This window comes from Ambystoma mexicanum, chromosome 13 (assembly GCF_040938575.1).
Source record: "Ambystoma mexicanum isolate Mex_15411 chromosome 13, UKY_AmexF1_1, whole genome shotgun sequence".
NCBI classification, from domain to species: Eukaryota; Metazoa; Chordata; class Amphibia; order Caudata; family Ambystomatidae; genus Ambystoma; species Ambystoma mexicanum.
In genome coordinates this window covers 285,058,749-285,073,212 of record NC_090938.1, presented here as the reverse complement: position 1 = coordinate 285,073,212, position 14,464 = coordinate 285,058,749, and the positions used below count along the sequence as shown (strand labels likewise).

At 47.4% G+C, this 14,464-nt stretch overlaps 1 protein-coding gene across 4 annotated transcripts in view; it reads left to right on the top strand.

Annotated features, from left to right (window-relative positions):
- LPCAT4 (lysophosphatidylcholine acyltransferase 4) overlaps positions 1–14,464 on the top strand; it is a 2,084,283-nt gene that overhangs the window by 195,798 nt on the left and 1,874,021 nt on the right. The window lies entirely within an intron of this gene.

Sequence of the window (14,464 nt, the reverse complement as noted above, 5' to 3'; positions counted from 1 at the left end):
CGATGCTCTGGTCGAAAGACCCGAAGGTCAAAAACGCCGCGAGTCGCAGTACCTGGCGAAAGAAACCTCTCGAGCGCGTCTCGAACCCTCGAGCAGGACTATGACCTCCAAACCTTCCTCGAAGGTTCCGTCGACGCAGGTTCCGTCGAGGTCGATGTCTTCGACGCCGTTGTCGAAGGGACCTTCGACACACGGGTCTGTCGACTCGACACCGGCGTCGACGCCAAGAAAAGCCACAGTGACCACACATCCAGTGACTATCCCCAGGCCCTCGACGTCGATGGCGTCGATATTGTCGAGTAGAATTCCAATTCTGTCGAGGTCCTCGAGGCCTCCACCTCTGTTTTCGACGCCACGCTCGAAGCCTTCGGCGTCGACGACATCGACGTTTTCGAGGCCAATAATGACAAGTTCGGCACCCTCTGCCTTGGAAATGGGATTTACTCCCTTTATGAGTTCAGAACAATTGAGAACTATATCCTCAATTTTAGAAGAGGGTGATTTGTCTGAACAAGACACATTTGAGTTACAGGGACCTGTAACCCCAGTTAGAGAGGAATTTTCCTCTGAAGAGCGCAGATTATAGGATCTTCATGATTCTTTATATGAGGCAAGTGGGTTAGACACTTCCCCTGAGGTGGATTTTGCTAAGCCAGACCCGGGGGAGCATGCTAAAACCCCCTACAGAGCCTTAATGGCCAGGATTACAGAGTTCATGGGGTGGTCTGCACCTTCACAATCTTTCCAGCAAGATGACCTCACGGATATTCTCGACAAAGGCCCACAAGAGGATCCTGTGGTGCCCTTTCATAAAGCTCTTCAGAGTAAGATCATGACAAACTGGGAAACCCCAGATGTAATACCAGCAGTAAATAAAAAACTGTCTGCAAAGTACAGGGTATCTTCCACAGACCCAGAGTTTTTGTCTAAACATCCACCCCAGAAAGTCTGGTGGTACAAGCAGCATCCTCTACCGATGTCAAGACGGCTTATCCTACAGTCCCACAGGACAGGGACGATAAAAAATATGATGCTATGGGAAAGAAAGTCTTTTCAGCATGTAGCATGGCGTTAAAGTCTGTTAATGTTACTTGCACCCTTGCTAGGTTCAGCCATACACTTTGGGAGTGTGCTTCTACAGCGGCTGACTGCATCCCGGAGGGAGAAGAAAGGGATGCGTTCCTGAATATTATACAGGACGGTAAAGACGCTATGTGCGAATCCCTCCAGACGGGCATTGATTCGGCTGACAGTATCAGCAGAGCAATGGCGGCAAGTACATCAACCAGGAGATTCGCTTGGTTGAGAAAGTCAGGTTTTGCCCCAGATGTGCAAGCCAGGCTCTTGAACATGCCATTCGATGGCTCTTCTTTGTTCGGGAAAAAGGCGGATGACAGTTTAGAGAAACTGCAAACTTCAAAAGCTGCAGCAAAATCCCTAGGAGCTGCAATCCGTCAGACTCCTTTTCGTCCCACAGGAACCTCTGCGAGGGGCAAGTCCTTTCGCTTCTACTCCGCATTCGGAAGAGGTAGAGGACGACCGACTCAAAGGGGTCAAAGAAGAACTACCCGAGGTGGACGGGGTAGATATTCTAAAGCCGCAGCAACAGCAGGTGCCTCTTTACCATCGGCATCTGCATCAGCCGCCCCAAAACCACTCCGAGGACTCCCCTCACAGGACACCTGTAGGAGGCAGGTTGACTCAACATCTGACGGTATGGCAGACTATCACGTCAGATGCTTGGGCATTGGAAACAGTCGCCCAAGGTTACTGCCTGCCTTTCCTACGTATACCTCAGAGTCATCCACCGGGGATCAGCTCTCAGAAAGCTCCAGATCCGCTCCTCTTGCAGGAAATTTTGGACCTGCTAGAGAAAGGTGCCATAGAACCGGTACCTGTAGCGGAGAGGGACAAGGGCTGGTACTCCCCTTACTTTCTCATTTCGAAGAAAGGCGGAGGACTGAGACCCATCTTGGACTTGCGAGAATTGAACAAATTCCTCAGAAAAGACAAATTCAAGATGGTCACTCTTTCTCAGATCCTCCAGGCCCTTCAGTTTCAGGACTGGTTGGTATCTCTGGACCTTCAGGACGCTTATTTCCATGTGCCTATCCATCTCAAACACAGGAAATACCTGAGGTTCGCAATTGGCAACTCTCACTATCAATTTCGAGTACTGCCATTTGGGCTGACCTCCGCCCCGAGGGTCTTCACCAAGTTAATGTCGGTAGTGGCTGCAAGTCTAAGGAGGGAAGGGATTCACGTCTACCCCTACCTGGACGATTGGCTGATCAGGGCTGTTTCTCCAGAGCAAGCTCAGATCCAGCTAAATCACGTGTGCCATTTCCTTCACAGACTGCGATGGTATCATTTGTGACTTCTTTAAATTGAGGGAGAAGCCCAGAGACTCCAGTTCATAGGAGCGATCCTGGATACTTCCCTGGGAAAAGCCTCGCCACCAGAGGGGAGGGCTCAAGATATTCTACAGATGGTTACCAAGTTCCAGCATGCCCAACGTCTCCCAGCCTTCGACTTTTTGAGATTGCTAGGCCTCATGGCATCCTGCATTTTCCTTGTGCCAGAGGCTCGCCTGAGAATGAGATCCCTCCAGTGGGCACTGAGGACTCAGTGGTCACAATTCTCAGGGAGAATGACAGATCTTCTTCAGGTTCCCGGCAGGGTGGCTCGAGACTTTCAGTGGTGGGCCTGTCAGGAGAACATTCTGAAAGGAGAACAGTTTTGGCAACCCTGGCCGGAGATAACAGTAGTCACTCACGGGGTGGGGAGCCCACGCCAACGACTTGACCATCAGCGGTCGTTGGGCTCCATCGGAGTCCAGACTACACATCAACCTGTTAGAGCTGAGAGCCATCAGACTTGCGTTGAAGGCTTTCCTGCCAGCTGTACAAGGGAAGAACGTCCTGATAATGACGGACAACACGGTGGCCATGCATTACCTCAACAAAAGAGGAGGCGTAGGATCACTACCCCTGTGCAGAGAGGCGATGCAGCTCTGGTTTTGGGCAATCCAAGAAGGAATCTCTATCGGCAGTTCACCTAGCCGGAGAGAAGAACTTGACAGCGGACGCTCTGAGCAGGCAGAACACAGTCTCCCACGAGTGGGAGCTAGCTCAGGAAGTCCTTCAAGAGATCTTCGCCCTTTGGGGAACCCCTCAGGTAGATCTGTTCGCCACCAGCCTAAACAGCAGCCTGTTCTGCTCAAGGGAATTTCCTCCGAGAGGAGCTCTGGGAGATGCGTTCATAGTGGACTGGGAGTTTCCGCTTCTGTACGCGTTCCCACCGGTCCCTGTCATTCCTCAAATGATCAGGAGGTTGAGAAGATTCCGGCGAACCATGATCCTAATTGCCCCGGATTGGGCCAGGAGAACGTGGTACCCGGACCTTCTAGACTTGTCCATCTGCCCTCCAATTCGACTTCCTCTCAGAGAGAACCTACTCTCACAGAAGGGAGGTCAGGTTCTCCATCCAGACATCAAAACCCTCAACCTTCACGCTTGGCTTCTGAACGGCTGAGGTACAAGGATTGGGACCTCCCTGATGATGTTATGGAGGTGTTGCTTTCGGCAAGGAGGCCAGCAACAAAGTCTTTATACCGCTGCCGTTGGAACAGATTTTGCAGTTGGTGTAGAGAACAGAATATCGACCCATTTTCATGTGGTACACCAATGGTTTTGTCCTTCCTACTATATTTGGCAAATTCAGGCCTTCAAGTTGGCACCATTAAGGGCTATCTCGCAGCGCTATCTATCTTTAAGCGTACTGCGGAAGAACCATCCTATTTCAAATTACCCTTGGTAATACAGTTTCTAAAGGGGTTAACCAATGTTTATCCCCAAGACCATTCCAAGTTCCCCTATGGGATTTAAACTTAGTACTAACTTTCCTGATGGGTACACCTTTCGAACCTCTCCATTCTTGTTCGTTAAGATTCCTTACCCTTAAAACTGTTTTATTAATAGCACTTACATCTGCTAGAAGGGTGAGCGAATTACAAGCTCTTTCTTGTAAACCCCCTCATACAATCTTTCACAAAGACAAAGTTGTCCTGCAAGTGAAGCCTAATTTCCTCCCAAAGGTGGTTTCTGAATTCCATATCACTCAGAAGATTACCCTACCATCTTTCTATCCTCCTCCTCACCCGGGGAAAGAGGAAGAGAGGTTACACAGACTAGACCCTAGGAGGGTTTTAAGTTTTTACATTAGTAGACTAGCCAGGATAAGACAGGCAGACCAGCTGTTTGTAGGTTACGCAGGTCACAAGCTGGGGTTACCAATAACTAAGCGGACCATTTCCAGATGGATCATTCTAGCCATTCTGGAATGTTATAAACTGGCAGGGAAAGAGCCCCCTCAAAACCTTAGGGCTCATTCGACCAGAGGTATTGCAGCTTCATCGGCCCTCAAAAGAGGCGTGCCGGTTAAAGACATATGTGCGGCCGCTACATGGTCGTCTGTCCATACCTTTACACGTTTTTACAATCTGGATTCCTCCTCCAGTCAAGAGACTAGGTTTGGAAGGGCTGTACTGCATTCTATTCATCAATAGAAGACAGCGTGAAGTCAGTACTCCCTCCTCCGAATATAGAATACTGCTATGGGAGCCTATCTAAGATGAGGAATACGTCTGAGGACACAATCCCTTCGAAGAACAAGTTACTTCTTAACTTGTAACGTTCTTTCGATGGGATGTTCCCCCGACGTATTCCTCATCGACCCTCCCATCCATCCCCGCAGTTCTACTTCCCTTGTTGTTGCAGCTTACGCTCCTTCAGGGTGATTAGTCTAGTCCAGACAGTAATACTGTGGGCTACAAAACGGAACTGAGCAACGGACGCTGCGCGCGGCCTTTATAGGCAGGATGACGTCGAGCGTCGATACGGCGGCTGTCGAGGGACATCGACTCGAGGGATGTCGACGCGCAGCGCCCTCTAGAGAGAAAATTTTCCGAGGCCAGCAGAGCTGGAAGGATATATCTAAGATGAGGAATACGTCGGAGGAACATCCCGTCGAAAGAACGTTACAAGGTAAGAAGTAAGTTGTTCTTCTAATTGCAGTCTGCGCTCTCTCGGGTAGCAACCGTCTCATTCTGGACAACATCTAACACTTCATAATGGAACTGAGCAAAGGACGTTGCGCATGACTACTTATACCCATGATGATGTTGTTGAGACGGAAGCCTCCAAGCAACATCAACTCGACAGGCATCAACGCACAGCGCCCTCTACTGAAAAATAAATTCTGAAGCCGCAAGCTGTAAATGGGAATGTCAAAGATAAGGAATACGTGGGAGGAACATCCAGTCGAAAGAACGTTACCATGGTTAAGTAACCAGTTCTTCTCCATTGACTGTCAATTCAACCCCAAAGTCATCTGCCCATTTGAGTCTCACTGGAAATGGGATGGGAAATGGGGGCTGCACACAGCACTTTGTCCAGTATCATTCTCTACAATGTAGAGGATCCCCTGGCAATTCTTAGAGTTGGCTGTATGGTTCCCCCTGTGATGTTCCCATGTCCCCCTGACTCCATTTTTCTAGGGCTGACTACTGTCCCCCAGAAACAGATAAAGTTGCCATTAACTTTATATATTCACTTTAGACTACAGACCCAGTACACCCCATCTTACATGGAGTACTGGAACGGGTTAACTCCTATCCCTTTTTGTCTGTGCCTCTTGGAGCCTTGTTTCACGCCCTTATCTTTAAGACTTGGCTGGTGGCAGTGATATCTACCCTAACTTTCCTACCGCAATTATATTATATAAACATGATATTGTTCCAGGCTATTATAGTAGCCTCGAACATAAACCCGCTTGACCAAGTACTTTTTTTATTTTGGTTCTGGCTGGGTTTATTCACCATTTCTTTTTGTTAAAGTCTTTCTTGTCTTTCTCTGCGCGCCAAACCGGGGATGATTCCTTTGTTTGCTGGCTTCTGCACAGAAGCCCTCCTTAAGGCGCCTAATAGTCTAGGCAGGATGTGAGGGAGGGATCTTCGGACCCTGCCATGGGTTGCCTTAGTAACCCAAGTCACACTCTTTTCTGATTGGATAAGGGGACTGGCCTTGCCTGGCCAGCCACCCTGCTGTGATTGAGAGCCAGGCTGTATGAATGGGGGAAAACTGCATAAAAAGCCAGTCTGTGGGACTGGAAAAGCAGAGTAGCCACTGGAACGAAAGAACCAACGAGGAACTGGAAGAAGAGGATCCCTACAATGACAATCGCCCGGTGAAGCCCTGCTGCCGGTCCGAATCTCGTAATCTGACGACATAGAAGATCCTCCAGGAAACTTTTTCCCTTGGGCGAACTGGTCGGTCCCACCAGCTCAAACTACAAGCCAGGACCCCTCCTCTAGTCTAATTCACTGTACAGAGCTACAGTGGGCCGGATAGCCAGGAAGGTCGGACCCTGCTTGGGTTTTAAGGAGTGCACCTTTTATTCGTTGGTTTGCTCTGCTGCTGGTTTCTTCCCTGGGTGGCACAGGACCCTCCAGTCTTCCTATTTCGTGTCGGGAACCGTGAGCCTGCAGGAACCCCCAAGAACGTCCGCCTCAGCTACAGCTCTCTCTACGTTGTAAGGTACTGTGCAAATCCGGTTGTCCGTTTCGTTCACCCGCAGTGAAAGTGTTTGAAATCTTTCTCCAATCCGAGGGCTTGTCCTTCTCTTCTCTTTGAACTAACTTTTCTACCGACCAACCTCGTCCGGAATCTGTGGCACGAACTTTACCGCAAACTACATTGAACCTATTATCTTGAGCAAAAGACTTTTTGAACCATTGACTTTGGCCCTAAGCCTTTTCTATCTGATTTTAACCTTGTAGTCTCTCTTGTTCATTTGCCCTGCTTACTTACCTTTTGGTTTTGCCTAATTTCTAATAACTTTCTTTCCCTCCCTTTTAAATTGCTGGAGTGCCATTTTGCTCCCACTTCATTTTGTGAGCTTAACTTGTCTGGAATTTAAGGGAAGTGGTGTGGTGTATTTGATTGTGATTTTTGACTTGCTTAGAATAGTGAAATGTTATACAACTGTTGAGTATATATTCTTTTACTTAGAAACCTTGAGTCAATGTTTGCCTGAATCATAGTAATTACTGTCCTTTGTGTAATTATTTGTACTGCTCACTTACTCTTGAGATAAGTCTGGCTGCTCCGCTACAACTATAACTGTGTAGTACAGGCTTGTACCAAAGGTGAAGTTGTACTGTCACTTGTAGTCCTCATTGTGTTCAGTGTTCCAAAAGGGTACTGCATATAATTCTGACTAACACTGACGACTGCTCGAAAGGAGAGTTGCTAACTGCCAAGGCCTTGCGGAAGGGGAAGCTCCATGTAGGTAGGGGCTCTAAGCCTGTGAAGTCCTGAACTATCAAGCCCAAGGGGGTTTCCACCGACAACTCGAGGGGCGACTCTCTGCTTCAGAAGGTGTCACAGGGAGCTCGGTCCCGAAGTGGTTCCAGCCACTTGTCTTCCTCGTCCCGGCACTCTAGGAAGCGCTGTCAAAGGTCGCCTCAGTTCCCCGTCCTCCTCAGAGGATGGTGCCTCGAGGAAGGTTACGTGCCGAACGAAGTCCTCGACTCCGGAGCAATGGGTGATGTTTAAAGAATCTATGTTAGCGATTTTTCAATCGCAGGGCACGGGTCCGGTCGCGCCTTCTGTCAAAGCCGGCCAGGATCGGTCTCGTACCGTGGCTCGCACGCCTTCGGGCTCGGGTCCACGTCGCAACTCGCATCGGGAGCCTTTGAGGTCCCGTATAGACAAGGATTCGAAAAGTCACAAGAGACGTGTCTTTAGGTCTCGGTCCTCGTTCCCAGTGAGACCGCACCTACACATTGAGGGCTCGATGGCTGCGTGGACTCGGTTGGCGCCGTGTCGGTCCGACTCGGACGTCGATGCTTTATCATCATACCAGCCCACAACACCATCGGCACCTGTGTTGACGTTGACGCCAAAACCTTCGCTGCTCACGACGTTGAGCTTGTCGACCTTCTCGGCGTCGAAGCCTTCTGCGCTATCAGCGCCTTCAGGGATTTTTTTCTCAATTTGCCTTTTGGAGTACCCAGATCTAGTGTATCCTCCAAGGAAGGCTACTGGGAAGTCTGTGCAGTCAATTTTGGCCTCCAGGACCTCTTTTGTCCCCAGGACTGGGTTTCAACTCACTCTGGATGACATTTATGAAGAGGAAGAAAGGTCTGAGGTTGAGAACCCTGGTGACCTTGATGAGGCTCTGCTTTTTTCTGGAGATGGTCAGTTGGAGGAGTTGCGGCAGACCCTCCATGATGCCAGTGGTTTGGACACTTCTCCGGAAGTGTAATTGGGTAGGCCTGAGCCTGGGGCTCATGCAGAGTCTTCGAGACCCTCGCTATGAGCCTCCTGTATGGAGTATCTGGTCTGGTCCAGTCCTCCTGAAGACTTTGTGCAGGATGATCTAATGGACATTTTAGATCAAGATCCGTCCTCTGACCCTGTTTTGCCATTTATTCTTACATGGCAGAAAAGGGTGGCAGCTGCTTGGCAGTCCCCGGAATCTCTTCTGGCTGTTAAGTCTTTGACCAAGAAATACTGCCCTTCCGTTAGCGACCCCAGCTATTTATCTACTTACCCCACTCCCGAGAGTTTAGTGCTTCAGGCGGCTACGGCCACCTCGAGGCAGGCGGTGTACCCTTCCATCGCTCCGGATAGGGACGACAAGCACTTCGATGGTTGGGCCGGAAGGTTTTTTCTGCTGGGAGCATGGCCCTGAAATCGGCCAACTCCACGTGTGTCTTGGCAAGATTTTCACACACACTGTGAAATTGTTTCTTTGGTGGCTGAGCATATTCCCGAGGGGGAAGAAAGGGCTGGGTTCCTTGCTCTTGTGCAGGACGGCAAGGATGCCATGTGCGAATCCCGGTCCATGGCTGCGAGCACAGTTATACGCAGATTTGCGTGGTTGTGGAAGTCTGGGTTTGCTCCGGATGTGCAGGCCCGTCTTCTGAACATGCCCTTTGATGGCGCACATTTGTTTGGCCTCAAGGCTGACGAGAGCCTGGAGAGGTTGCAGACTTCAAAAGCTGCGGCGTAATCTTTGAGCGCTGCAGTGCGTCAACCTCCACCTTTTCGTCCTAGGAGACAGAAGTGGAAGGGAGGTTCTTTTCGTTACTACTCCTCCTTTGGTAGAACGAGAGGGGCTGCCAGTCAAAGGGGCCAGCGTAAAATTACTCGTGGTGGACGGGGAAATCGTGGTGCCAAAGCCGCTTGGGCAGCTGCCTCTTTGCCTTCAGGCACTGCCGCAGCCGCTTCAAACCGTCATGAGGCCATGTCCCATGGTTCACCGGTTGGAGGCAGACTGGCCCAGCTACTCGAAGAATGGCAGGCCATTACTTCAGATGTGTGGGTTCTGGATACCATAGCCCACGGCTACTGCCTTCCCTTCTTCAGTGGCCTCAAGACAATCCACCGGGGACACTCCTTGAAGCTTCCGGATCCACTCCTTGAAGCTTCCGGATCCACTCCTTGCGCAGGAGATCTTGTCCCTGCTGGAGAAAGGCGCTATAGAACTGGTGCCTGTAGCAGAGGGGAACAAGGGATGGTATTCCCCTTATTTTTTGATCCCAAAGAAAGACTGGGGGTTGAGACCCATCATGGACTTGCGTTGGTTGAACAAACTTCATCGGAAAGACAAGTTCAAGATGGTCACTCTTTCTCAAGTCCTCCTGGCCCTTCAACTTCAGAATTGGTTGGTGTCTCTGGACCTCAAGGATGCTTACTTTCATGTGCCGATCTATCCCGTGCACAGAAAGTACCTGAGGTTTGCGGCTGGCGACTCGCACTTTCAGTTTCGAGTCCTGCCGTTCGGATTGACCTCCGCCCGAGGGTCTTCACCAAGCTAATGGTGGTGTTGGCAGCGTACCTCAGGTGAGGGGAGGGATTCACTTCTACCCCTATCTGGACGACTGGCTGTTCCGGGCACCCTCTCCCAAGCAAGAGTTGGATCATCTTGGTCTCACCTGCCGCAACCTCCACAGGCTGGGCTTCTCCCTGAATTTCAAGAAGTCGCATCTGACACCTTCCCAACAGCTCCAGTACATCAAAGCGTCCTTGGGGAAGTGTTCGCCTCCCAAGGTGAGGGCTCATCACATTGTGCAGATGGTGGACAAGTTTCAACATGCCTGGAGTCTCCCGGCTTTCGAATTCTTAAGGTTACTCGGCCTCATAGCATCCTGCATTTTTCTGGTGCCAGAGGCCAGGCTGCGGATGAGATCCCTGCAGTGGGTCCTCAAGATGCAGTGGTCACAATGCTCCGGCAAGATGTCGGATCCTGTTCATATTCCACTCGGTCTCCCAGGATCTTCTGTGGTGGGCCAACGAAGGGAACCTGATGAGGGAGGCAACCGTTTTGGCAACCGTGGCCGGAGGTGACTGTAGTGACGGATGCTTCCCTCTCAGGATGGGGCGCTCATGCCAACGACTTGACCGTCAGCGGTAGTTTGTCTCCGGAGTCCAGACTCCACATCAATCTGTTAGGGCTGAGGGCCATCAGGCTAGCCCTGAAGGCCTTTCTGCCCTCTGTACGGGGGGAAGAGTATCCTGATCATGATGGAAAACACAGTGGCCATGCATTACCTCAACAAAAAAGGGGGGTAGGGTCACTTCCATTGTGCAGAGAGGCAATGCAGCTCTGGTTCTGGGCCATCCAGCAGGAAATTTCGATCTCGGCAGTTCATCTGGCCGGAGACGAAAATGCAGCGGCCGACGCTCTAAGCAGGCAGGACATGGTCTCCCATAAGTGGGAGTTGGCTCAGGAAGTCCTTCAGGAGACCTTCGCCCTTTGGGGAACCCCGCAAGTGGATCTCTTTGCCACCAGTGTCAACCGGAAGTGCGAGAAATTCTGCCCAAGTGAATTTCCTCCAAAAGGAGCCTTGGGAGACGCGTTCGGGGTGGATTGGTCCTTCTGTTGGGTATTTTGTGTAGGTTTGGGGCCTGGCGGTATTTTCTTACTGCCAAAATAATGGTAATTTGATGATGATTACTCCTTGCATTTAGATTGGGTTTGGCCTTACTTCCTTTCAGTGAGCATTCCTTATTACATTATATATGATTATTTAGTGATATACATTTTTGTTGGTGGTATTTTCTGGTGGTAAATTACTTAGTGGTGAGCATGATTTTCCTTCCCTTCATTATAGCCCCATCATATGAAACCTTCCTTATTCTTACAATATTTCTGTGATCTATAGAGCGCCTTCAGAAACCACATTTTCATATAGAGTGCCACCCGTGGCTCTTATCACTGATTTATCTACACCAGTGAACTATGTTTCCATAAAGTAGTCACAATAACGTGGTATTATCACTAATTTATATGCATTAGTGAACTATTTTTTCCATAGGCCTCTTTTGCAGATTCATGTACGCTCAGCAAGAAATATTGTATTATGTTCCACTAAGAAACCACACTCGCACACTGAGTGGAATCACGCACACAGTTATTTATAATCACTAAGTCTTATTTTTAGACAACTTATTCTTTCTGTTTTATCTACATGGGAAAAATGACAAATGCACTACCTAAAAATCTTCCCCGTATCACAAGTGCTAAACCTATTTCTATAAAGAAATCCCTATCCTTTATGGGGTATGCTAAACATGGTGCCTTTGCAAGACATTCCTTTAATTTAGCCACCGCCTCAGACTGCTCTTTTTCCTATTTGCAGGGTGTATTCAACTTTAGCAGTTTAGTCAATGGTTGAGTAATTTCAGCATACTTTTCAATGAATTTCCTCTTATAGCCTGCTATTCCTAATAAACTTTTTACCCCTTTCACATTTTTAGGGTCTTTTAGTTTATGTATGGCCTCTTATTTCTTCTTTTGTGGGTTTAGTCCATGTTCAGTCACTTCATGGCCTAGAAAATTCACTTTTTTCTTGCACCTTTGTCCTTTCTGTAAAGATACTTTGGCGCCTGCTTTCTGCAATTGTCCAATAACATGTCTTATTTCATCAAAATGGTTTTTCAAGCTCTCATTTTTTTATCAGTACATCATCCACATAAACTATGGTACCTCTTTCCGCTGCATCAGGCATGGCCTTTCTCAAAAATATTCCAAATTCACTCCCACTATTGACATACCCAAATGGAACTCTAACCCATGCGTATTGAGTCTTATCAAATGAAAATAAATTCTGAATCTCCTCTGCCAGTGTCACGCACCAATATCCAGAGGTGAGATCTAACGTGGTAAACACTTTTGAATCATGTACCTGAGCTAGGCCTTGATCAATGAATGACAGTGCCATCTGGATACTGGCACTCTTTTATTTAATTCTCTCAAATCTGCACATAGCCGCCATTGACCATTTGGCTTTAACACACCTAAAATAGGTGTGTTGGATGTGCTATGAATGGGCCTGATGATTCCCAGAGACTCCAAATGTTTAATTATCTCTGCCAATGACTCTAAACATGCCAGTGGTAATCTATACTGGCGCACAAATACTGGGCTTCTACTACACCCTTCCGGTAGTGTGGCCACATGTAAATTAGTTAGACCGCAATCATAAGCATCTTTTGCAAATACATCTTCAAACTCCATAAATATCTTCCTCAATTCATTTCTATCCTCATCACTGTCGCATGCATCTGCTGATAAATTCTGCTCCTCCACCATTTTTGAAAATTCTGGAAAATCTTCCAGTAGAGGAATCACTGTGCTTTCCTCTAACTGTGTGGATGTGTCTCTCTGTAAAGCTGGCACTTTTAAATATTTTGGCATATCAGCTTCCACTTCAATGGGCTGATTTTCTGTTTGATTTTCATTTAAGTTAAATGTTATGCAATCCTCTTGATGACAGCACACTCTCATTTTAATCATAAGGGTACACAGAATGAATTTTAAATATTCCTTTGGGCTGAGAATTCAGGTGTTCTGGCAACTCACCCTTGGCATCTACATACTTTTCAGGTATATTTCCAATCACCATGTTTAGATCTGCAGCATAATGTGATTTTCTTTGTATTTTTTTTGTATAGCCATTCCTAATGAGGAGTTTTCCTCTAAATGAATATCTTGACAACCTTTATTATTCACCATAAGTTTTACAGACCCTTCACCAATATCTATCAATGGAATGTATTCATAACCCAAGCCTTGCTGTTTTATGGATTCATTTAAGCACATAAATGCATCAGAATCCTTCATCTGCTGTCCATTTTTGCACGTCAGCGTTATTGCAAACTGCTTGGTGAATGCAGGGATAATCATATCCTTCCTCAGTTGTAATTCAATTTCATATGGTACCAACTTTGCGCAATGATAAGCCCTTCTTATGTCTTCAAATTCAGGTGCCGGCCCACGTAGGCGTGACCATATCTTTTGATTAAGGAAATCTAACACCATACACATTCGGTGCATGATATCATTGCCCATGTAAAAGTCATTTTGTGTCCCACTCACTATCCAAACATTATGGCGAATTGTTTTTTTTCCAATGCTAATTTTCAGCATGCATCTTCCTGCAATTCGGTTTTCAAAGTCTGGACTGTCCAAACCAGAGACATATTGGGTTTTTATTCTAAATTTCGGGATCTCCTCCCTCTCCATTATTTTTTGCAACAGTTTCTCATTAATGAAACTCCTTTCCTGTTCAAGTGCTAAAGTGGCTTTTGTTGTTTTAGAATAGTCATTTATACCAGTGTGAACCCATGGTTGCTCATCTTCCATGTGTATTTCAGCAAGAGTGGTGATGGTTTTTCTGTATTTGTTTTAGGATCAGTATTCTGTTTGCATGTTTTCTCTTTTAAATAAAAACATAATGTGCTCATCTATGGCAGTATGCCATTTTTTCCTTGGGTCCAAGTATATTTGTACAGATTGTTTCTCATCTTCACTCTGCATTTTGTCTTGACACATTAAGATAACAGTGACGCTAGGTATGCAGCTATTCTGGAGATATACCTCCACTGCATCATTTGTTTTATCAACGGTGTGACATGACATTTATTTATATTGCTGTTTTGTGATTTTAGTTTCTTAGGTCTCGATGGTTTTTTGGTTAAGGACCACAATACTCCATTCACCCCATCTATGAGAGGAGACCATCTCTTCAGGCAATCTGTTCCCATCAGAAATGGTATTTCACAAATAGATGTGATCAATACCTCTTGTTTCATTCTATGTTTTCCTATCTTTATGCCAATCTCGGTGACACCTGTAAGAGGCACCTCCTCCCCGTTAAAATTATGCACTGGACCTTGATTTTCCTTCACTGTGATCTGATTCTGTGGGGATCTCCCTTCATTGATACTCTTTACCAATTCTTTAGACATAATTGTAGCCTGTGCGCCAGTGTCAATCATTGCAAATGTATTGCATTTTTCTTCTACAGTGATGGGAGCATAATACCTGTCTTCAACTTCCTCTAACACACATAAGAAATGCAAATTCTTACTGATTTCAGGGCTCACCTTTC